Source organism: Lolium rigidum, chromosome 4 (genome assembly GCF_022539505.1).
Source record: "Lolium rigidum isolate FL_2022 chromosome 4, APGP_CSIRO_Lrig_0.1, whole genome shotgun sequence".
NCBI lineage: Eukaryota > Viridiplantae > Streptophyta > Magnoliopsida > Poales > Poaceae > Lolium > Lolium rigidum.
In genome coordinates, this window is record NC_061511.1 from 149618149 (window position 1) to 149643607 (window position 25459).

Sequence of the window (25459 nt, forward strand, 5' to 3'; positions counted from 1 at the left end):
CAGCGTCGGGGACTCAGGCGCAAAACGGAGGCATTGACAGCAGACGAGAGCTTGGGCCTTCTTCATCGCCACCACAGCGGCCTCCGACCGACCTCTTTCTGATTGGCTCAGTGACAAACATGGCTGTCGTCACCACGGCGGGCTCTGATGCATCTCCCTCTTTGCAGCCATGGGCGGATAGGATGATGCTGTCTTGGTGGTCGGCATGGTGCCGAAAAGAAGGGCAATCGGCTATTCCAAGCCGTACCCCGACGAGTACGAGATGATCCCGCTGCCACCTAAATATCGGCTCCCCGACTTCTCCAAATTCGGTGGATCGGATGGCTCCAGCTCCATCGAGCACATCGGCCGATATTTGGCGCAACTAGGACCGGCTTCGGTGTCGGATCAGCTACGCGTGAGGCTCTTTTCACGGTCCCTCACGGGATCGGCTTTTGGATGGTATACCTCTTTGCCGGCAAACTCCATCCAGTCTTGGAAGCAATTGGAAGAACAGTTCCATATGCAATACCATTCGAAGCTTCCGAGTCTAGCATTGCCGATCTAGCACAACTACGTCGAAGCGCGGAGAGACGGTGACAGAGTACATCCGGCGCTTCAGGAATCTTAGGAACCGATGTTATTCGGTTCGTATAACCGAAAAGGAAGCGATCGAGTTGGCAGTAGCTGGCCTTGCAACACAGCTCAAGGACATGGCCTCCCAAGCGGATTATCCTCGTCGGCGCACATGGTTCGAAACTATCGGCATATGAACAGCGCCACCCGGACACTGTACCAGGACAAGTTCAAGCGTGCGGTAGTCATGGTCGATACGAGAGGAAGGTGAAGTGCTCGCGGGAGACCAAGAAGTAGCAGTGGCTGAGTGGACTCGGGGAGGAACCCCGTGTCCCGCAAATGGGTAAAGCCACCGGGGCCGCCCGGGGGATTTGATTTTGACGTGACCAAGACCGAACAAATCTTCGACCTCCTGCTCAAGGAGAAACGAGTTGACGATTCCCGAAGGTCTCAAGTTCCCCACGGCGCAAGAGCTAAACGGAAAGCCGTACTGCAAATTCCACAACTCGCTCTCCCATGCTACCAACGACTGCAGGGTGTGGCGTCAGCACATCCAAGCGGCGATAGAGAAGGGGCGTCTAATTTTCAACCAGTACGCCATGAAGGTCGACACCCAACCCTTCCCCGCCGTTAACATGGTGGAAGTCACCCACCACGAGGGTTGCCAGCCAGGTCCATCGTTCGGCATCAACATGGTAGGACCCGGGAACCACTCGGCAAAGATGGAGATGAGGGCAGCTGCTCTCATAGCAAGGACACGAGAGGAGGCCGCTCCACGCGATCGGCTCCATCATGATGGCAAGCGCTACGTCACGGAGGGAGAAGTGAAGAACATAAGATATCAACGACCTCTCTCTCGATCACCTCCTCAACAAATATGTGAGTCGGTATGACCAACGCCGACGGTCCAACTATGATGATAAAGGAGATCGTCCGGCTAGAGAAGCCGGAAGACATCGTCGGCGGGATCGCGATGAGGAGGAGCACGAGCGCCGTGCCACGGACAAGTCAAGGGAGCAAGATGACAACGCCGGACATCGGGACTGCCCTTTCTTCAGACACTGCTGGGATTCAGGAATGAGCCGATTGCCCACAATCGGCAATTGCCCAGAATGCAACCAGAAGAAGAAGGAGGCAGCCAACGTATCTGTGTTCGAGCGCCTAGGGCCTCTCCCACCACAAAGCAAACGCGCTGAGTCACCTCGTTGGGCAGATCTTGAGGATTCGGAAGACGAGGGACAAGAAGAAGAAGAAGACAGGTACCACCGGCCAAAGTGGTGCCCTGATGGACTCAGCCGTTCACAAAAACGCAGGGTTCAGCGATTGCGCGGCCTGGAGGAAGCCGAAAGGTTATACCTGCATACGCTAAGGAAGGCACGGCCTGATCTGGCTGCGAAGGTTCAGCGAACCCTGGATGAAGAGGGTCGTCCACGAAAAATGGAGTGGCGCCCCAAACAGAGGAAAGCCGATGATGAGACATCGGGCTGGCACAAACATGGTACTCGTCTTGCCGACGCAGCTTAGTGCTCCACGACTCTACGGTGCACTCAAGGTGGACGACAGCAAGCGCATCAAGTCTGAGGTTGGGTTGGTTTTATCCAGCCTAACCAAGTAGCAAGATTGAACCAATGAGCAAGCCAGGCGAGGCTGATCCTTGTGATCGGCCCCAAAAAATTATGAAGGAACGCTACGGAACCTTCGGACAGCGTTCAAATGGATATGGAGGCCGATTCCGGCAATCGGCCAAAATTACCTTCACCACATGTTCTGCTTGCGTTCAGCACCGATCTACTGAGCAGCGGCCACGTCGGTAGACGAGAGTTAGCATGGATTTTTGCGAAACCGACGTGCAAGTGCAGTGCCCTGGCTATCCATACAAGCCGATATCTGCAGTCATCCAGCAGGTATCGGCTCGGGGGGCATATAATCAGATGAACATGCGTGCAGAGAGACATGTGTGAACATACGTGCAGAGAGACATTGGGGGCCGATTAAGAAAAATCGGCCAAAAAATAAAAAAAAACATTTTTGGAACAGCCGATGCAGGGGCATCGACTTCAGAATCAAGAAACAGCCGATGCGTAGCCATCGACTCTAGTCGGGCGATGTTTATCAAGTATCCACCAAATCCAGGATTTCCAATCTGTGGGGCTAGTTCAGCTGAAACGGAAGATTATCGGCTGACGGAGGAAGAAAGAGGATCGGCTGTGGCGCACTCTCGCTGACATTCTCGCCTCGAGTGAGACTCGGGGGGCAGCAGGCCTAGTGGATAAAGATGGGGATACCATCGGCTGATCCTTCATTGCAACCTTCTTCGCAATGATGGGTACTGAAAAGGATTATTGGGTTGGTTGGAAAAGTTCAAAGGTTTTCCTGGAGATCCTGCATTTTCCACCAGATTTAGAAAATCATCAGCTGAAGAAGAGAAGGGTGAATTTCAAAGGACCGATGTGGTGCGATCGGCTCATTACGCATTGGCAAAGGGGACGAATCGGCAAGGGCAGTAGAAGGGGGAATCGGCTCAATTAAACTCAAAAGGAATCGGCAAAATCAAAATTGGGGAAAAGTTCTTCATTGATTAGATGAGATTTCTTACATAAAGAGCTAATTGCTCTCAAAAGGGGAATGCTAGGGGATCCATTGCCCCATCTACTACTACTGGCCCTATTCTAGAGGTCCTATCTATGGGCCATCATCGCCCTCGTCGTCGCCGTCATCGCCGCTATCGGCGCTGCTCCCGGCGGGCTCGTCGTCGCTCCAAGGGCCGCCGACCGGGCCCTCGTTGTCTTCATCTTCTTCGTCGGCGTCGTCCTCGTCGCTGTCGAAGTCGCTAGATTGCCCGGCCAAGGGCAGAACCGCTTGGCCGGCGGCTCGTCGGAGGAGCTCTCGTCGTCGTCCTCCTCCTCCTCTTCTTGCTCCTCCTCCTTCCCGGAAGAGGTGAAGTCGCAGGAGAAGCTGTCGTCGTCACTCTCCTCCTCCGTTTCCCCAACGGCGAGGAAGCGGAGGTCGCTCTCCCCGTCCGTCGAGGACTGGTCGTCCTCGGACCAGATGGAGAAGTCGTGGTCTGACTCCTCTCCGGCCGCAATGGCGCGGCGGGTGTTGGCCGCGTGGACCGCCGCCGCGTCGTACTCCGGCGTCGGCTCACGGGACGTGGAGGATTGGCTGGCAAGATCCGATGGGGCAGAGGAGGAAGAAGACATGATGGTGGGGAGGGCTTTTGGAGTGCTAATGCGAAGGAGGTACAGAGGAGAACTGTTCAGAGCGGTTAAATCAAAGGAGGATATAGTGGAAATTCAATGCCACAGCAGTTTCCGAGGAAGTGATGCCTAAAGAAAAAAAAACTGCCAGGTCACGCGGAGAAGTTGAGAAGGCAAGGCATCATCATGCGGGATACTGCGACGGTTCTGCCACGACATGACCCGACGAAGGAAAGCAGAGTGATTTTGGAATTACCAATTCCAAAACCAGGGGGGCATGTGTTATCACCAGAATTTAACCGAGTCAGAGGTGGGCCGCAATCAAGATGGGCTTAAAGAAATATACATGGAGGATTATGTGAATCGGCCTTTTATACCAAGTTGGGCTTAATTGCCCATGTATCTGTAACATATTAGATCGTATTTTAGTTTAGAGATAGAATCTTACTCGTGCACGGTTTAGTGCACGCCCACATTAGAAAGTCCGCCGGACTATAAATATGTACCTAGGGTTTATGGAATAAACAACAACACAACGTTCACCCCAAAACAAACCAATCTCGGCGCATCGCCAACTCCTTCGTCTCGAGGGTTTCAATCGGGTAGCGACATGCTGCCTAGATCGCATCTTGCGATCTAGGCAGCACAAGCTCCACGTTGTTCATGCGTTGCCCGTACTCGAAGCGTCTTTGATGGCGGGCAACGTAGTTATCATAGATGTGTTAGGGTTAGCATAGTTCTTCGTATAACATGCTTACGTAGTGCAACCCTTGCATGTCTAGCCGCCCTCACACCTATCTCAGGTGTGGGGGCGGCACCCTGCTTGTTCATTATTTAGTAGATCTGATCCGTTACGATTGCTCCTTGCTCTGCAAGGATTAGTTTAATATCTGCAATAGTTAGGCCTTACAAAGGGGGGGGGAGGATCCGGCGGCACGTAGGGTGGCGTTCGCAAGTCCTAAACAGGATGTTCCGAGGATCAACGTCATGTTGGTTTTTGGCCTTGTTTAGGATCGGCTTACGAGCACCGTGCGTGGCCGCGAGGCCCAACCTGGAGTAGGATGATCCGATTATGCGGTGAAAACCCTAAATCGTCGTAGATCTCATTAGCTTTATCTTGATCAAGCGGGATCACCAAGTATTCGTGCACCCCGTACGAATCATGGGTGGATCGGCTCTTTGAGCCGATTCACGGGATAACTCGAGAGCCGATCGAGGCTCGTATTTAATGTTTACGTGTATGCCATGCAGGAACTAAGCGAGGCATCCCCATCACCTTCCCGACCAGGTATAGGTCAGGTGGCACGCCCTTGCACTTCGCATCGCCGCGTGTGACCGGAAGAGCATTGCGGGCCGTCGCTCGGAGGGGTCTCGGCCAGCCGCAGCTCTAGGCTCTTCCGGCTCTACCGTGTTGACGAGTCGCTGCCCGCCGGTGGGTTTTGGCGGTCAACGAGTCTTATAATGTTTACAATATGTCATTTTACGTGAGTTTTGCTGCACCGTTCATCCTTGTGTTTGTTTCAAATAACCTTGCTAGCCTAAACCTTGTATCGAGAGGGAATACTTCTCATGCATCCAAAATCCTTGAGCCAACCACTATGCCATTTGTGTCCACCATACCTACCTACTACATGGTATTTATCCGCCATTCCAAAGTAAATTGCTTGAGTGCTACCTTTAAAATTCCATCATTCACCTTTGCAATATATAGCTCATGGGACAAATAGCTTAAAAACTATTGTGGTATTGAATATGTACTTATGCACTTTATCTCTTATTAAGTTGCTTGTTGTGCGATAACCATGCTTCGGGGACGCCATCAACTATTCTTTGTTGAATATCATGTGAGTTGCTATGCATGTCCGTCTTGTCTGAAGTAAGAGAGATCTACCACCTTAATGGTTGGAGCATGCATATTGTTAGAGAAGAACATTGGGCCGCTAACTAAAGCCATGAATCATGGTGGAAGTTTCAGTTTTGGACACATATCCTCAATCTCATATGAGAATAATAATTGTTGCCACATGCTTATGCATTAAAGAGGAGTCCATTATCTGTTGTCCATGTTGTCCCGGTATGGATGTCTAAGTTGAGAATAATCAAAAGCGAGAAATCCAAAATGCGAGCTTTCTCCTTAGACCTTTGTACAGGCGGCATGGAGGTACCCCATTGTGACACTTGGTTAAACATGTGTATGTGATGATCCGGTAGTCCAAGCTAATTAGGACAAGGTGCGGGCACTATTAGTATACTATGCATGAGGCTTGCAACTTGTAAGATATAATTTACATAACTCATATGCTTTATTACTACCGTTGACAAAATTGTTTCATGTTTTCAAAATAAAAGCTCTAGCACAAATATAGCAATCGATGCTTTCCTCTATGAAGGACCATTCTCTTTACTTTTATGTTGAGTCAGTTCACCTATCTCTCTCCACCTCAAGAAGCAAACACTTGTGTGAACTGTGCATTGATTCCTACATACTTGCATATTGTACTTGTTATATTACTCTATGTTGACAATTATCAATGAGATATACATGTTACAAGTTGAAAGCAACCGCTGAAACTTAATCTTCCTTTGTGTTGCTTCAATACCTTTACTTTGATTTATTGCTTTATGAGTTAACTCTTATGCAAGACTTATTAATGCTTGTCTTGAAGTACTATTCATGAAAAGTCTTTGCTTTATGATTCACTTGTTTACTCATGTCATTACCATTGTTTTGATCGCTGCATCCACTACATATGTTTACAAATAGTATGATCAAGGTTATGATGACATGTCACTTCAGAAATTATCTTTGTTATCGTTTTACTCGCTCGGGACGAGCAGGAACTAAGCTTGGGGATGCTTGATACGTCTCCGACGTATCGATAATTTCTTATGTTCTATGCCATATTATTGATGATACCTACATGTTTTATGCACACTTTATGTCATATTCGTGCATTTTCCGGAACTAACCTATTAACAAGATGCCGAAGTGCCGATTCTTCGTTTTCTCGCTGTTTTTGGTTTCAGAAATCCTAGTAACGAAATATTCTCGGAATTGGACGAAATCAAGACCCAGGGTCCTATTTTTCCACGGAGCTTCCAGAAGACCGAAGAGCATACGAAGTGGGGCCACGAGGTGGCGACACCACAAGGCGGCGCGGCCAAGGGGGGGCCCGCGCTGCCCTATGGTGTGGGCCCCTCGTCAGCCCTCCGACTCTGCCCTTCCGCCTACTTAAAGCCTTCGTCGCGAAACCCCTGATGCGAAAAACCACGATACGGAAAACCTTCCAGAGACGCCGCCGCCGCCAATCCCATCTCGGGGGATTCCGGAGATCTCCTCCGGCACCCTGCCGGAGAGGGGATTCATCTCCCGGAGGACTCTACACCGCCATGGTCGCCTCCGGAGTGATGAGTGAGTAGTTCACCCCTGGACTATGGGTCCATAGCAGTAGCTAGATGGTTGTCTTCTCCTCATTGTGCTTCATTGTTGGATCTTGTGAGCTGCCTAACATGATCAAGATCATCTATCTGTAATACTCTATGTTGTGTTTGTCGGGATCCGATGGATAGAGAATACCATGTTATGTTAATTATCAAGTTATTGCATATGTGTTGTTTATGATCTTGCATGCTCTCCGTTATTAGTAGAGGCTCGGCCAAGTTGATGCTAGTAACTCCAAGAGGGAGTATTTATGCTCGATAGTGGGTTCATGCCCGCATTGACACACGGGACGATGTGACGAAAGTTCTAAGGTTGTGTTGTGCTTGTTGCCACTAGGGATAAAACATTGATGCTATGTCCGAGGATGTAGTTATTGATTACATTACGCACCATACTTAATGCAATTGTCCGTTGTTAGCAACTTTAATACTGGAAGGGGTTCGGATGATAACCTCGAAGGTGGACTTTTTAGGCATAGATGCGGTTGGATGGCGGTCTATGTACTTTGTCGTAATGCCCAATTAAATCTCACTCGTACTTATCATGACATGTATGTGCATTGTTATGCCCTCTCTATTTGTCAATTGCCCGACCGTAATTTGTTCACCCAACATGCTTTTATCTTATGGGAGAGACACCTCTAGTGAATCTGTGGACCCCGGTCCATTCTTTAATACTGAAATACAAATCTGTCGCAATACTTGTTTTTACTGTTTTCTCTCGCAAACAATCATCTTCCACACAATACGGTTAATCCTTTGTTACGAGCAAGCCGGTGAGATTGACAACCTCACTCGTTTCGTTGGGGCAAAGTACTTTGGTTGTGTTGTGCAGGTTCCACGTTGGCGCCGGAATCCCTGGTGTTGCACCGCACTACATCTCGCCGCCATCAACCTTCAACGTGCTTCTTGGCTCCTCCTGGTTCGATAAACCTTGGTTTCTTTCTGAGGGAAAACTTGCTGCTGTGCGCATCATACCTTCCTCTTGGGGTTCCCCTACGAACGTGTGAAATACACGCCATCATTGTGCAGGTTCCACGTTGGCGCCGGAATCCCTGGTGTTGCGCCACACTACACTCCGCCACCAACAACCATCATGTGTTCCTTGACTCCTACTGGTTCGATAACCTTGGTTTCTTCCTGAGGGAAAACTTGCTGCTGTACGCATCACACCTTCCTCTTGGGGTTCCCAACGGACGTGTGTCTTGCACGCCATCAATGGTTGAGGTTGATTCTAATGGTGTGGTATATAGGAGTGGTGATCAATGGCACTACTCTAATTAACAAGCTAGGGTTTGCATCTAGGTGGCACTAGTGGATCAGATAGGTGTTAACCAAAAATAAAGACATGAAATGATGGTCTCATGTGAATTGTACCTAGTTTTATTTTAGTGGATCATGAGTATGTACTTATTGGTTGTTTATTAAGGTTCTACATGTAAAGGTGAAGTGGATATGATCACATGGGCTAAACCCCTAGGGTTTTAGGGTTGCACTAATTTAGGGTGATCACATGAAATAATGAGATCAAGATTCATGTTTATGTTAGAATTAGGGTTTCTAAATTATGGTACAACTCTTAAAATGATAATTGACAATAGAGATGTGGTCACTAATTACTTTGAAATAAAATTAATAATGGTTTTAGCATTTTATTAACTTTCACAAGAATTAATAATTAGGGCAACTCTTATTTAGGTTTAATTTAGAAATCAGGGTTTAATAATTTTTATTAGGTTTAAAGTACTTAGCTTGTTAACTCAAGATGTTTAAGTAAACAATTGTTGGGCTACCAAAATAATATTGGCTTTTAATATTTTCTTGAGTTATTACTATTTAAAGAAAATAGGAAATAGCAATATGCAAATTAGGGTTTATGAATTATCACAAATATTTAAGTGGAGGCAATTATGATAAATAAAATTAAGCTTAACATTTTATTTACTTTCTGAATAATTATAATTTAATTTTTGTAACTTAACTATTTATTGAATTCAATTTGTACTTAAAACAATTGGAAATACATAATTAATAAAGATAAAAATAAGTGAGTTTTTATTTTGACACACATTTTTATTTTATATTTTATTTGAATAGAGTTTATTTTTGTGAGCATTTTGATATATTATTTATATTTTTCTGAGCTAAAATGAATTTTACAAATTTTGGCAAAGTTTTAGTATTTTACTGGATTTTAAATAACTTGAAAACATTAGACATACTGATTCATTTCTACCCAGAGAGACTGACCAGTGGGTCCATTGACTGGGTCAATTGCCACGCGGGCAAAGACCAGTCAACGCTGAGGTGGTGGTGGACACGTAGATCTCGTCGGCGGCTTGACGCCGGCAACCAGACGGATACGGCGCCGCCGATTTACGGCCTCCCGGGACGCGCAACTAGGTTTTTCGGAACCTCCTCGACATGCTGAGGCTAGTGGTGGTGATGGTTTTGCAAGGGGATCACCGGAACCATGTCGGAAAACAAGTCCCGCGGCGGTGCTCTCCGGCGAACTATCGATCGAGGGCTACAGAGGGTTCTAGGAAGCAAGATCTGGCTCTTCAGATGCGCAAGCTTACCCTGAACATGATGGCGTGGTCGACAACGACGATTGCTGACGGAGGCGACGGCGATTGGCGATCTCCAGCGATGTGTTGCAGAAGGGATCGATGCAATTGAGCTGATTCCTAGCTCCCCTGGATGATTGCTTGCGCCCAGATGCTCCTCTCGACGAGGCGCTCCTCCTCGACCAAGCTACGAGCTCCGGGGTGGCTCCAGTCGACGGCTTCATCTTCCACTCCGGCGACTGTGAGTGGATGAACGCGAGAGATAGAGGGTGACTGAGAAGAAATGGAGGGGCGGCGAGGTTCTAGGGTTTCCTGGAGAAGCTCCATGCATATTTATAGGGCGAGGCGAGGTCTGGTTCGTCGGCTCACCGGCGGTACTGTCCGAGATGCACTGGCGACGGTGAGCTGCATTCGGGCGTGAATCTTGATGCGAATGGATAGACTCGGACGCGAGGACGATAGTGTGGAGCTCTAGAACCTTCTGCGGCGTACGAGGCGTCCTTATCGTCGACGAGGTCGGCGTCTACTGGCGTTGCCGCGGTGTCGGCCTCGGAGAAGAAGACGACGACGTCGACCTTCTTTTTAATCGCGAAACGGTACGTGGACCGTTTCCAGTTGGGCTGGGCTACGTCGTGGGCTTCTGCTGGGTAGGCTTCGTGGGTTGCGACGGTCTGCTGAGGTCCATCAGGTAAGACTCTCCTTTTTCTCCTTTTTCTATTTTCTATTTTTATTTTCTGTTTTGAATTTGTTATTTGAATTCAAATTTGAATTCTGTTTTGTTTTGCAGGTTCTAAAACATTTGAATATCAATATAACTTGATAACAATGCTCACTGTATAATCTTGTTATTTAAACAAATATTTAGTTTAGGATTTAATTGATATCTTGTGAGGCTTGAGTAAAATAGAAATGGTTTAGTTATTTATTTCAATTCCCCTTTTAATTTAGGAACCAGATCTATTTAAATGATTTGAAGTTTAGAACATGTGCATAGTGAAAATATTATTAGGTTTAACAATATGTATTGTTTACATGTAATATAATTATGGTTGAAGTTTTAATTAAATGGTGTTGAGAGTGGAATGAGTTTATGATTTCATGTGGGTTCTTAGGGTTTAAGAAGATGGTTGGATAACTTTATGATGACTAAACTCATTTAGCCATCTTTAGCTTGAATTACTTAGGATAGATCCTATGTGAAAGGATTTAGGATTTTGGTGATGCTTCACTAATTGAAGTATAAAATAGGCATGAGGCATGGCAGGGTTCTACTTATAATCCAAAGTGATACTTGGATTGAAATACAAAGGTGGTCTAGGGTTTTAGTTGTGATCACCCAAGTGATACACAACCAAGAATTATGATATGAACATAAGCTTTGATTATGCTTTATTGGCTAGCTAGGGATACTCCTCCTCACCTTGTTAGGATTCATGCATCAAAGCAATGCTAGGTTTGTCTATAGTGTTTGCATAAACAAGGTTTAGGTGTAATGCCATTACTCCTCCATACAAGTCATGAGGATTGGTTTGGGGTTAACTACTAGTGATATACTTACTATTTTATGTGATATATGATATCTATTAATCATATGGGTTTAACTTATCATCTATATCTACAAGGTATAATCATGCATTAAACAAGATCCACTCATTCCTCACTAATCCCTCTTTAATATTCCTCTCATCACACTCATCCTAGATTCTAAGGGTTTATAATTAATACCAAGTTGTGATGATTATGGAATTGGTTTCTTAAGGTATTGCTATTGGAATAGGGTTCTCACCTCCAAGATCAAATGGTGTCTTGAACAACTAAGATTAGTATTACTCTAGTATTCTTGTATGGACATGGCTATGGTTAGTATTATAACTTCTCTCACTCCTCAATGTATTGGAACATCCTAAGGTCCTACTCAAGAGATGATGATATGATACTCTAAATATATAGTTTGCCTAGGAATTCTACCTTGCAATCTTCTGTAGCTTGTTCTTCAGGAAATCTGATAAACCTGCATCTTGTGGTATGCCTCCACCTCCTAGCTTCTTCATCTTGATCCTAGCTAATGCACATAGAGTGGCTCTATGTGTTTGTTCCCATGTATCATGGTACTAGATGAGCAAATGGATGAAGGGTGTGGCTCTATTTATAGGCTTGGGCAAGCTCTAGTATCATGACACATAGGTGGTGGCTCTTGTGTTGGTTAGATAAGTAAGGTGCTTGGTTGTCATGCCCTCATCCATAGCAATCCTTTGAGCATGAGGTGGCAAAACTTGGGATGTAAGTCATGTATATATTTTCATCCCATGTGGCAAGATCATTATCCTCTCATATGATTTATTTTTGGATAGCCAAGTGGCATTTGCTACTAAATATCTTGTGGATGGTTTTATTATTGTTGATGAGTCACTATATTATATTTGATTGGATTTATATTATAATATTGGTCAAAAGGTGAAAGTTGAAGGTTATTCCTCAAATTTGGATAGTTGTTGTTTGATTTCACCAAGGTATGATCATATGAGTTTCAAAATACTCATAGTTAGTTTTATTCAAATAGTTTAAACTATAATTCGTAATGTAAATGGATTTAGTTTTATGATATTTCATATACTTAATAAGTTATGATTTAAATAAGAATGTGTGGTTTTTATGCACTTTAGACCCTGTGGTTTACCTTATTTTGTAATAAGTTTAGAAGTGAATTAAATTACACACAAAGGTAGTTGCTAACTTTTAAGTGTTAATAAGTTAGGGTTTGATTCTTAAAGAATGTGTTGTTGTAAAGCTAATTCCATTTGATCTAATCCATAGATCAAATCATCTCTACCCAAAACAAGGTTTTAGCAAAGATCACAGTGAAGTTTATAGCGCTTGACTTGATGATCTACTTCAATTCCAGCAAGTCAAGTGAAACTTCAATTACTGTGGTAAGTTTTATTTGAAAGCGCAAAAAATTTCCGGATTTTCTATGCATGAGTGCAATGCACACTTTGGTTTTCTCTCATTTTGTAGCCTCTAAACCTGGGATATTACAATTTTCTATTACAATTATATGTGATATATTGATTCGGCAAAAGATAATATTTCGTAGTCTACGATATATGGGCCATGCATGGTACTTCGCAGGGTTAGGGCGTACCTGTTCTCAATTGTCATTCACTAAATTTTTTTTGGCAACTTCTTTTGTTTAGATGGGTCTCCCCGTTAGGTGCACCCGACAGACAAAGGGCGGACAAGGGCTGGACACACATTATGTGTCGATCCATTTTGGACAAAAACATACACCTTCGTGCGTTTGGAATGGATTTTTCCGATAAAGATGTGTATACATCTATAATATCTATAAAGTTCATCTCCACTATGGTGCATTTACTGTTTGCAAGCTGAAATCTCATACAGCCACATCATCTTAATTATTTCTAGCCGTCAGATTTCAAATATACGGTAATTGATTGTCAGTTCTGGCACTGCCCAGTTCTCATCTTTTATGGGATGTATCCGTCAAAAAATATGAAGCGTTTCCGTCGGCCCGTTCTACCTGACTTACCCGCTCACCTTTCCACTGTAGAAGAGGAAGCGATACTGCAGCCCGCAGATGTGAAGAACAGGAAGCGACTTCATAAACCGCCCTATCCATTGCTATATCAGGGAAGCCTGTGATGTGTTCCATCATCCAGCACATTGGTTCACCTATATGATGAATGAAATCTGTAGCGACCGGGCGTCTCCATGTGGTCTCAAACAAGTAATCGCTGCCCTTCTTTCACTTTGTCTCACATATCCTATATTGCTTCCGTATGATCCCTTTCCGTATGCTTAACTATCATTCTCATGGTCTGCTCCCCAAATCCCTCTTATGTTAACTAATGAGATTTGACTATTTTTTTTGGGTCAATGTTACAGTGTTCAGATCTGATTAGGTGCTCATGAGACGGAGCTTGATTTTATTAATTGTATTTATATAAAAAAAATTAACATACCCGTACACTTCAAGAATGAATTTCTCCCAGCAATGATAGCATGGCGTACAGGTACTGGTCATATGCGGTATTGAAAAATATTATATCTGGTCATATATATCATCATTCCTGCAATGTACATGTGAGTATCAATGTTTTCCAGTATGTAGCTTCTCGATATTATCATGTCCCATTGCATAACTCTTTCTTCAATCCTCTCTACCTTCAGTAATGTTAGGACCAGCCCGCAAGTCTGTACCTGCTCTTTTAATCAACTCTCCATCTCATTGCCGCCTTTATAGGATGGGAGCACCAAGCACTGGTAAATAAGTCATGTCCGCTTTAATCTCCCGGCTTTCGTTCTATCTAGCAGCGTTTCATAATTGAGATAGTTTTCAGATTTTTTTTCTCCTACTTATTGTTCTTCAGCAAGTGAGTCGGGAAGAAGGGACAAGATTAAGATACATGTTGAATTACAAAGTTGTAGAGAATCTTCTCATCGAGAATTCTTTCAATTATGTGCTCAAGAAGAGATACACACTTGACCACCAAGACTTGAATAAACAAAGCAATATAAGGCGGCAATATGCTTGCACTTCATAACAATATATGCAAATGAGCATTATTAACATAGAATATTCATGCTATCTGTTGCATACATGGAAATCATCTCTAAATTCCGCGGCAACGTGCGGGGTATCAACTAGTTCTTCGGACAACCCGGGAATAAAATCAGACACATCAAAATTCCTTTCCGGGACAACTTCTCCACGCGTGACATCTTGACGACCAGACATGGCCTGTCCGGCCGTCCGGCCCATGCATGGTGCACCCAACCAACACATCCTTTCACCGGCGCAACGGATCGGTGAACGCAGAGCGGCGATCGAGCACGGCCGAAATCGTCAAAAATCGCACGACTTTCCACAGATTTTACGCACGCAGCGGCAGCAGACTGCTGGATGACCACGCTCATGCCGTACATTGGCAGGGCACGGATCAGTTGGGCGCCTTATCCGTGACGTGTCAGGACTCGGGAGTCAGGACATGGCGCGTCTGAGCTTTCTGCAGCGGCACATTCACCTCCCTCCAAATCCCAAGGAATGCAACGACGTGACCCATATAAGCAGCGCAACTGCGCCAATCGATAATCGTCATCCATGATCCCATGTCACTTGGCAGGGCACGGCGCAGCAAAGGATTAAAAACCTGCAGCTGCGACGATGATTGCATCAGAAAAAACGCGTGCAGCACTGCTGATCCGTTTGGACAGACACCACGCTCTCGTGCGCGACGTACCTTTGACCGCCAGTACGTTTCAAAATGTAGAAACTCAGTTTGCGGCTCCGCGAGACTGCGAGAGGACAATATAATTAGTTCGCATGCACTTGTCAAACTCCAAGTCATCTTGTAATCTGATGTACATATAAATTGGCCGTAAAATCGAATAAGAAGTGTGTTGTTCGACTGATAAACTCGAGCAAAAACTGTTTTGGCAAACTACAAAATCATTCCTCTGGTGATGTCAAAAACATCGTATGCAGTGATTACCACATCTCGTGTTAGAATACATGGGACCTTACCTCTTCGTCCATGTGTCGCCGAATGATTTTTAACCGGTTTACCAGATTTTCTGTTATCCTAAAACTATTACTAAGTATAATTTGGTGGTTTCAATTTTGTATTTACAAGGGATTAGTTGTAAGCCCATGCGTTGCCACGGTCTCCAAGTTTCTTTTCTCGGCACACATGAGAACAAATAACACATTTGATTTATGAAAGAAATTCTAATTTCGTGAGCTCTATAGACATATAGTAAGAAAAACCAAGCTGGGTATAGGATTCTCAAAAAGAATATAGTAAAAGGAAATCATGCTATTAGTTGGGAATTTTTTTTAACAGTTCACGATAAAATTAGTGAGCATGAAATTCGCAACTGGTACCATTCTGTACTTTCGTTAACATTTTGTAGGTAGTAAAATAAAGTGGTACTAAATCAATGATACTCAATATGAATCGAAGGAAGAACCCAGCATCATTTGTTTGCCAACCCTTTTGAACATGGAAACGGAAGCAGTAAAATGATAACCAGCTCAACCAAAAAGTTCATAGAACCTCAATAAAATTGTAGACAAAAGTGTAACACTTATTATAAAACTGAGGGAGTAATTATGTACTTTAGTTAGCATTTAGTACTAGCCTGAATTTCCAAGAAAAGGAAGAGAGAGAAAAAATCAGGTGATCCACACGGAGATGCTTGCCTTCCCAGAGGAGACCAGCATCATTTGTTGCCCAAACCCTTTTCAATAGGACCATTATTCACAAAAAAAAAAACAGGGAAGACGGAAGCAGCAAAATGATGATGAGTTAATTAAACCAAAAGAAAGTCCAAAACCCCCTATAAAACGTGTCAACAAAAATCAATCACGATGTCCGGCCGCTTTGACAACCAGAAGCATTCTTCCTATAAATGTTGCAACACTACCCAGCCAACCAGGCCATCTGAGAGGGGCAAATGAATCCTGTTCGTTCAATCCGGTTGACACAGTAAATTTGCAACCCCACTTTTCACAGCAGCCGTCGGATATGGTAAATTTTTGTTCACTTCGTGCTTGTTTGAATAGGTCGATGACGGACGGGCCCTGGCGTGCGTGGGGTCGACGAGCAGAGGTAGCGAGAGCGCTCGTTCAGGTCGCATTTCTTCCCTTGTTTTTCTGTGCGCGTGCTCGTGGGTGAAAACCTAGATCGGCCCCGTGCCCCCGTGGTGAAAAAATCCTCCCAGTTCTGGTTCTCTCTGGTGTGTGGCGGCGGCGTGCAGGAGGAAGAGGGAGGTGGAGCTGCGCCGGCCTGCCCAGGTGAAGAATAGGAGGCTGGAGCGCAGCATGGAGGTGGCGGTCGGCCCAGCTTTGGATGCGAGGCGCAGGAGCGGCGATGCGTCGCGCCCAGAAGGAGTTTTTCGCGGGGGCGAGCTAGGTGGAGGTGCAGTGGCAGGGAGCGTGCGAGCGACGGCGGCTGGACGCGGGGGCCGGCGACGGCGGCGTCCGGATGCGGCGGCGGCTGGATGCGCCCGAGCGACCGCCGCGGTTGGACGCGGGCGGCGGCGACGAGCAGCGAGAGAAGCGACGGTCGCCTCCGCCCGGGTCGCTCCTTATCACGGTCGCCTCCACCTGGGTCGCGGTTGCCTCAGCCTGGCTCCTCTTTGCGGGTTCTGCTCGGGGCGGGCGCGGTCCCTGCTTCCCCGTCACATCCTCTTCAAAGGCCACCGGCGGTGCTGGGCGGCATCCCTCTCTCCGCACCAACAGTTACTCCGATCTGGTGCGATGGGCTCCCTCGTCGTCTTCCTGGTCGCCATCTGTTGCTATGGACGGCACAGAACCGGATGGGGCGACATTGGTGGCGGGAGGGAGGAGGCACTGCAAGAATTCATCCCGGAGGACCTCGATTTTTATCGGGGCGGGGGTGGAGAAGCGGGGGAGGGAGGTGGTTGTGGAGGTGGGGCACTAGGAAGGGAGCTTGACGGGCAGCACCGGCCGGTTCTAGGGCCGGAGGTGGAGGAGCAAGAATGGCAGACGGTGTCTATCAGATTGTTAAATCAGGCATATTAGTTTTGTGATTTCTTCTTTGTTTTTCCATCGCAGGATGTGGTTCCTTCAAGGTCGCAACCATTCAGGAGACAACCAGAGAAGGTAGAGAGATGATATGCTTCCACGCTGCCGCTGCTCCTCCTGGTGCATGCCCTTATCCCCATTGCTCTCCCCATGTACAGATTTTCTCTCTCTCCATGTAATGTTGTTGATTGGTTTAAGCTCCTGGGCAACCGTGAGTGATGTCTGCGCACAGGTACCTGCGGATGTTCCCGTCGATGGGGCTCGTCGTGCATAAGCGGTGCCAGGTTTGACATCCCATGGCCATGGTGTGCCCAACTCTCGCCAGTGAGTAGCAACCTCGTGGCCTTCTAAATGTTTTGCGCTGAGTTAGTTAAATTTTATCACAAGCAAGATAAGCGAGCTTTCCTTCATTTAGATTAGTAAAACCTGAAGCACGATAAGTGTGATCCACCTTAGTTTCAACACCACAATTATAAAGTAGTTTGGTTGAAAGTTTAAATTATACCAATGTGTTGCTTTCTGCTGAAGTCAGAGCTATTGTATGCTTGGATATTTTTCAATCTTCAACGCATGTCCAATTCAGCACATGTGAATGATTTTCATGGCTTGAGTCAGTTTTGCAGTATGAAAGTCACTACTTCCTGTATACGAGTTTTGGCTTATTGCGTTTGTATTTAATTAACACGTAGTGCTTAGGATGCTCACAGAATTAAAAAGGAGTCCGTAGTTTTCAACTTATAAATCCATGTACTGAGTTCCTTTATGCATTGCAGGGGAAAACAACATCTGTTTGTTCTGAATTTTGGTTTTTGGGTTATGTTGCTAAGGTTGGAAAATAGCAACATCGATGAAACAGTACATTTTTTTCATGGAGCGGTGGAATAGCTTGCACTTGTAAATAAATCTGCATAGATACCAATTTATTTCGATTGCTATCTTGGATCCGATTTGAATTTGGTGCATAGATACCTTTTGGAATGAAAATATTAGGTTTAAGGCAAGGTTTCCAATTTTTCATTAATTTCAGTACCAGGCTGTAGCCTTTTGGAACAAAAAAACCTTGATGCGGAGTTGCGGATAGATTTTTGTGTGTACTAAATATGTCTTTTAATTAAATGTTATGATATGGAATACAAAGAAACACTGTCTATGGTAGTAGTCTAGCAGATGGGGAGTTCTGAGAGACATCAGCTTGACAAGCAGGTTTGGCAAGGATGGGTCCAATTCCTGGTTCAGGTTTGCTAAACCAAATTCTCCCGCTGCTTGTTTAGCTGCTTGTTTAGCTGTACACGTCTTTTCAAATCTGTTGTTTCTTTTGGATTTATTATGTATTACGTGATATCGCCACTAGATTATATAACTTCATGCGTGTGCACTTCCTGTTATTAATTCTGGCTAGAAATTGAGTAATATGCAGGCTGGTGGATCATTCTGGCATTGTCAGGATCTGAAGTTTTTTCCCATTGTCTATGCTATAAAGAAGTTGCTATGTAACCCATCAAACCCAGCTTTCAGGCTTGTAGAGAGCCTGTTCCTACGTGGGGACACTGCCTAAGACATCTCATGGTGAAGGTTTCTACAAATGCTTCCTTTTCCATGCTTCCTCTGCCCTTTTGCATATTGCTATTTCATTTATTGTCGGTTGCGTGATTTGCTTGCAGGTAGTAGAGGGCTAAGTGGTGTAGCTCTGCTTGGTTGCTGGTACATCGACGAAGGCATCCATGATGTTAATTCTTTCCATGCTAGGTTTGGTCTACAAACTGAATTTACATCCTACAGCTTCCCCGTTCTTTCCATTTGCCTTGGACATATGCTGGGTAACTAGCTGTTATAGCCTTGGAGGTAGTTTGGTTGAAAGTTTAAATTATACCAATGTGTTGGTTTCTGCTGAAGTCAGAGCTATTGTATGCTTGGATATTTTTCAATCTTCAACACATGTCCAATTCAGCACATGTGAATGTTTTTCATGGCTTCAGTCAGTTTTGCAGTATGAAAGTCACTACTTCCTGTATACGAGTTTTGGCTTATTGCGTTTGTATTTAATTAACATGTAGTGCTTAGGATGCTCACAAAATTAAAAAGGAGTCCGTAGTTTTCAACTTATAAATCCATGTACTGAGTTCCTTTATGCATTGCAGGGGAAAACAGCATCTGTTTTTTCTGAATTTTGGTTTATGGGTTATGTTGCTAAGGTTGGAAAATAGCAATATCGATGAAACAGTACATTTTTTTCATGGAGCGGTGGAATAGCTTGCACTGGTAAATAAATCTGCATAGATACCAATTTATTTCGATTGCTATCTTGGATCCGATTCGAATTTGGTGCATAGATACCTTTTGGAATGAAAATATTAGGTTTAAGGCAAGGTTTCCAATTTTTCATTAATTTCAGTACCAGGCTGTAGCCTTTTGGAACAAAAAAATCTTGATGCGTAAAAGCTAAGTAGAAATTAGGTGTTCGTATTGTGCGTAAAAGTACTGTTTTTCTCGGCTATGTAGTGGAGCTTGCTGATTACATGATTCGTTTTGTACTTCAAAATTTTCATTTATTTACGGTGTTTCGGTTAATATATTACATGGGATTTATGTCATTTCATCCATTTTCTATTGTGTGTAGTGCCACCCTTGGCCTGATGATTTGGTACGACTAAGCATGTGATTTCCCTTGAGTAGTGCCCAACCTAAATTTAATGATATTAAAATTACTTTTTTCTACAAATATGTGATCATTGGCAACTACTGCAACACCTTTAGTCGATAGTCGACGCCAACAGAACACAAGCAATACTTGATGTTGTTAACCTTAATGCAAGGCATATTTGCTAAATTGAGGACAACATTGTGCTATATTTGATGCATGTCCGAGTTTCTGTGTTTTTCAGTACAATGAGAACTCTATGTATATGCATTTATTTATTTACTCTGAGGCTAATTTAAATTTGACCGATGTTGTAGTGTTGCAGGCTTGCTAATCTGCAATTTCTGCTATCATGTAATTTGAGGTATATCTTTCAGAGAAAATAAGCAAATATCATTCTAAGGAGGTATGAGCTATATTTGCTTCGCTAAATGTTAATGTATTTTGTCACACTATTTTAGTTAAAATGTTTTCTTGATGAGGAGGTTATGAAAATATATAAAATTAAAAAAAGTTAAGCTAGGATTATAACGCTTCCTCTTGCGATTAATTAGTTTTAAAAGTGCTCATTAGTGCTCTGTTCCCAAGGTTGATGCAAACAAAAGGGTACAAACTTCTCCAGCTTGAACACAAGTACTTTGCCCCTCAAGTTTGTGGTCTATTATTCAAGGGTCTGATGTCATGTTTACAACTGGTTCGTTGTCAAGATTAGGCCAATTACTCCTTGATGTCAAATGTCTATGCAAGCTCCTCCTTTTACAATGAAACTACATTATTTCGTTTTCATGGGGCCCAGAATCAGTTCCTTACCGTATAGGAGTATGCATTTAATTTACCTACTGGTTTTCATTGTTTAAATAGAGATAGTGTGCTGCTACAGAGGCAGAGAGCGCCCCTGAGAGATTTCAATGATTGATTCTCGGTGTTGCTTATGTAGTTTGAGCTTGAAATATGAGTCAAAGCCTGAACATAGTCTGCTCAAGATTCTTCAATTTTTGTATGTGTGTTATGTGCGTTGCTTTAAATACGAGTTTTAAATCACACTCAATCTATGTGTCATGTAGCTCCACTGTCCAACTACACCATTCCAAATTAATACTCTTAAACTGGTCGACACCTGACTACTGAAGCTCCCAACTGGCTTTTAGATTTCGCCTCTAACATTTTGTTAATATTCGCCTCTGATCTGGCTTATGATTCATGAGCTCTTGCCATCTAATTGGTTCAGTTGTGTTATTTGATTTAATCTCCTGTGAATAAGTATCCAAAATTATTTATTTGTACTCGTGCTATGTTTTTGCTTATTTTAATTGCCTATGATTTACTCGTGTCATTCCTGTTGTTATGGTTTGTAAATGTGGTCTTAATGAAAAGACCATTTTATCTGCGGGTTTGGTATAAACGGATACTTCTCGATTGTCCTCTTTTTGGTAGTTGGCCTTTTGTAATTTCTAGGTATAACTTTCAGAGAACAAGCAATCATATGAGCTTGCTTCCCTGAATGTCCATATATTTGGTAGTTAGGCTTAAATATTATCGCCTTGGAGCTGGCGACGGTCGCCGCCTCAACTATCTTCCGCTCCCCTCTTTGAGTCACTCATCAATATATTGGTGCTTTGCAGGTCAAACCCTATCTTACTATCTCTCCCTCTCCCTCTATAAATCTTCGGATGCTTTATGTAGAACAATGGTACATCACATAGTTATCAGATCTTCTATCCGCTAAAACCCACGAACGATACAACATGAGGAATGGAAGCTATCTGATAATCATAGAATTAGTTATGCTAACCATGTATGTTGTTGTTCCTTTTGTTTTACGTCCTCGAAACATTTTTTGGTGCTACTGGATTTTACAGTTGAAATTCCTGTTTTAGCTCCAATTGTCTGTTTCTACTTGATTGTGAACTCCAACCGGATGGTTCTTGCTTGGCCTGTGAAGAATCCGCTTATTGTGTATTTCCTTACTTTTTCTTCAAAACACACCATTGTTGATTTCCTTTACATATCTTTATTGTTCCTATCTGTCATTTGTATATCCATCATGTTTAGTTAAAGGATATTCTTCTCCTTTTATCGTGCCATGTTTTAGTCTACAACATTGTCTGCCACAAACAATTGGGTACAATCATATTTAGAGAGGACATTTAAATAAACCCTTCTTATTCTGAAGTCAGTTTATACAATTTCTGATGCAATGCTATTAATTTGTTTGTCTCTCTTATTTTACTTATTCACGATGCGTATAACTCAATATTTAATTTGTTATTTTAATATCCAGGTGCTAATGTGGATATACATTTCATTCCAAAAACTCAGAGGGCTGATTCAATTCCAAACATGCAGTCAATTATTGCTGCTTTACATGGGGTAAGGCCTGAACATTGCCTATATTATTCGTTCTCCCTCCCACATTTAAATTTCCTTAGATCGTGTCATGAAAATTGCATTCAAGAAATTGTTCTCAGCGGAGCTTCTTGAAATGTTTATAGGAAATGGTGGCTCATGGAGATTTGGGTGTTGAACTTCCAGTTGAGGAAGTACCTTTACTACAGGGGAGACTAAAAAAAACAACATATATAATTTTGGGCGGCAAGAAAATGCTCATCCCTTTTATAAACCCCTTTCTTGTTAATATGCCTTAAATGTAACCAAGCGTTTAGTATTGTTGGTAATCATATTTTTTGAAGATAGATTGTTGTAAAATAAAACACACAGGAGGCTGATTTTCTCACAGTTTTTCTTTTTGTCCAGTAACATTATGGTGATTAGATCTGATACTTCTTTGGCACACTAAATATTTGTTTTCTCTCCATGATCTGTAAAATTGCTCACAGGTTCTTTCTTTGGTTGCTTTATAAAAAATTATTGTTTTGCACACACCCTATGCAGTATGAAATGATTATTAGCTACCATTTTTTATTAATTGCAGTCTGTCTACCAGTGGACTGCAAAGCAATAGCAAAGCATATTGGCCTTAAGTAGGTTTATCTAAACATACAATGCATGATGGTTATTTCTTTTACTGCAGGTTTTGCAAATATACGTGTGTATGGCATATTGGCCTTTCTTAGGAGTTGCTTTCTGAATTTGCTCGCTCCTCTATGGATCTATTATTTCAAGAAGTGATGTTATACAGTGACTTGCACCATCTTTGACCTTTTAACCGCTTGATTTGAATTTTTAAATGGAGTCAAATCGTGTCCCTCCATCTTAACATGCCACCCATTTATCATGTGGCGTGTAATTTAAGAGGGCATGAGTGCATGACATGTGCATTCCTGATTACAGGGTGTTGTAAAGAATATCATCCCAGCCATGCAAATATTTCTGCTGCTTTTGCATTGGAAGCTTTAAAGCTCGTCTCTGGCTGCAGCAGAAGTGTCTCAAATTATCTCACGGTGAGTTTCGATGCATCATGCCTTCGTAAACTACGCATGGTTATGTAAGTATTCTAAGTAAACAATGATATTTTCATTTATGTTTCAATAACAAATTGGGTTTAATCTTTAGTTATATACAACTCACCCTCTGTAGCTAATAGTCATGGGCACGTGTAAGTTGAACTCACCCTCTTACAGGCGATGCAAGTATTTTCGTATGCACACTTCTCTTCCTTTTGTATGTCTTTATTCCTAATTCTCCTTTTTTTTGTTTTCTTTCACTGGTATACTCGGCTTGTTTTAGCCACCGTTAATTGATTCTAATTATGCTGACCATTTTTGTGTGTACCAGCTGCCTCTGGAAGCCGCATAGAGTCGGTTCGGGTGTATTTACCTGTAGTATGTATGGCAGTTGCAGCAGCTTGCCAATTAGTACCCACCAAAGGTAATTTATCTTTTCATCTTTGAGGTCCTACTGGTTGTCGCAAAGGCCGACATTGTGAAATCGCTGTCTTGTGCCAAGGTAAAACTTCTTGTGCACCATGAGATTATGCAAGGTCCTCCATTCTAATAAGAAATTTGATATCGCAAGAGCCAACAATATTCTGAATTTGACTGTTCCAGAATAGATCAATAGTAAGTCTCAAAAGAGTGAAATTGGTTAGAGTACAGGTACAGTTGAAAATTAGATAAACCTGAAAAAACAAAATGTAAATGTGAGTGTATCTGAAAACTGAAAAGCCAAGTTTTGGAAAATAATATTACTGTGTTAGCTTTTGGCTAAGCCAAAAAAGATTATATGGCGCTATCTTCTCTATACAGAGTGTTGACAACCAATAATGCGTAGTTCTACTTTTTCTTTTGCAGTTTTGGCGGTCCATCTTCTCCGAGCAAAGCATAGGCCACGGATCCGTTGCTCTGCTCTAATTTTGTAGCAGCCTGACAGTTGGCGAGAGAACAGTTCGGGACGGGGCTACCTTACCGGAGATCTTGAGGGTTTGGAGTTAGAATGCCCAAATCCTAATTTTCTGTTTAACCCCCTTGCCTTATTTATATGTATTTTATAGCTTAGACAACATCAGAGTAGAACTAAACATATTATTGCAACATGGGTTATTTACTATGCTGCGACTTTTTGATTCTATCATCTGTGTTGTATGACGATGTAACTGCTATTGGTGATTTTGTGATCAACTTCGTGTGCAACCAAAGTATCAGTTGTCTATTTACTGTTGATTCATTTGCGTTTTATTTCTTGCTGATTATCACCATGATTTCACTTACTGGTAAGGCATGGCTTCAATTCAGGCTCCGGTTCGGTCTTTGGGCTTGGGTACAACGGGTCATCCTATGTATTAGTCGTCCATTAGCATATTATTAGTACGCTTTCGTTTGCACTGATTTAGACATTTCTCTCATGTATTGATTCTGCCATTTGCGCGATAGCGCAACCGGTCATCTAGTTGCATGAACTGAGGAAGGACTTGGAGTTTCGGCAGGAGGCATTGTCTCCTGATCGGAAGTCCGGCACCGGAATTCTTCTACTACTACTGCTAACTCTTCGTGTAACTGCTAGCTCTTCGTGTAAGATAATCCCTTTGTAGTATGGGCTGTGTATATCCTTAATGTCTTTACGACATTATATTCTCGCAGAGGCTGGAGGTCATCGCTGATCTAGCAAAATGTTGGAGGAAGTATGCAATTCCACAAAAAAAAGAAAAGAAAAAAAATTCAGGTGATATGCATGGAAATGCTTGACTTCACAGAGGAGACTGATGACCCACAAGTATAGGGGGTGTATCGTAGTATCTTCGATAAGTAAGAATGTCGATCCCAACGAGGAGCAGAAGGTGTTGACAAGCTGTTTTGATGAAGGATTCACTGTAAATGCTCACAGACAAGTATTCAGGGGGTTTTGATGTAACAGATGAATAAAGTACGAGTAAGTAAAATACGAGAGAAATAATTGCAGCGAGTGACCCAATCCTTTTTAGCACAAAGGACAAGCCGGTTTGTTTACTTATAATGACCAAACGTTCTCGAGGACACACGGGATTTTAGTCTAGTGCTTTCGCTACATACAGTTGATTAATCTTCATTGTTTTGAT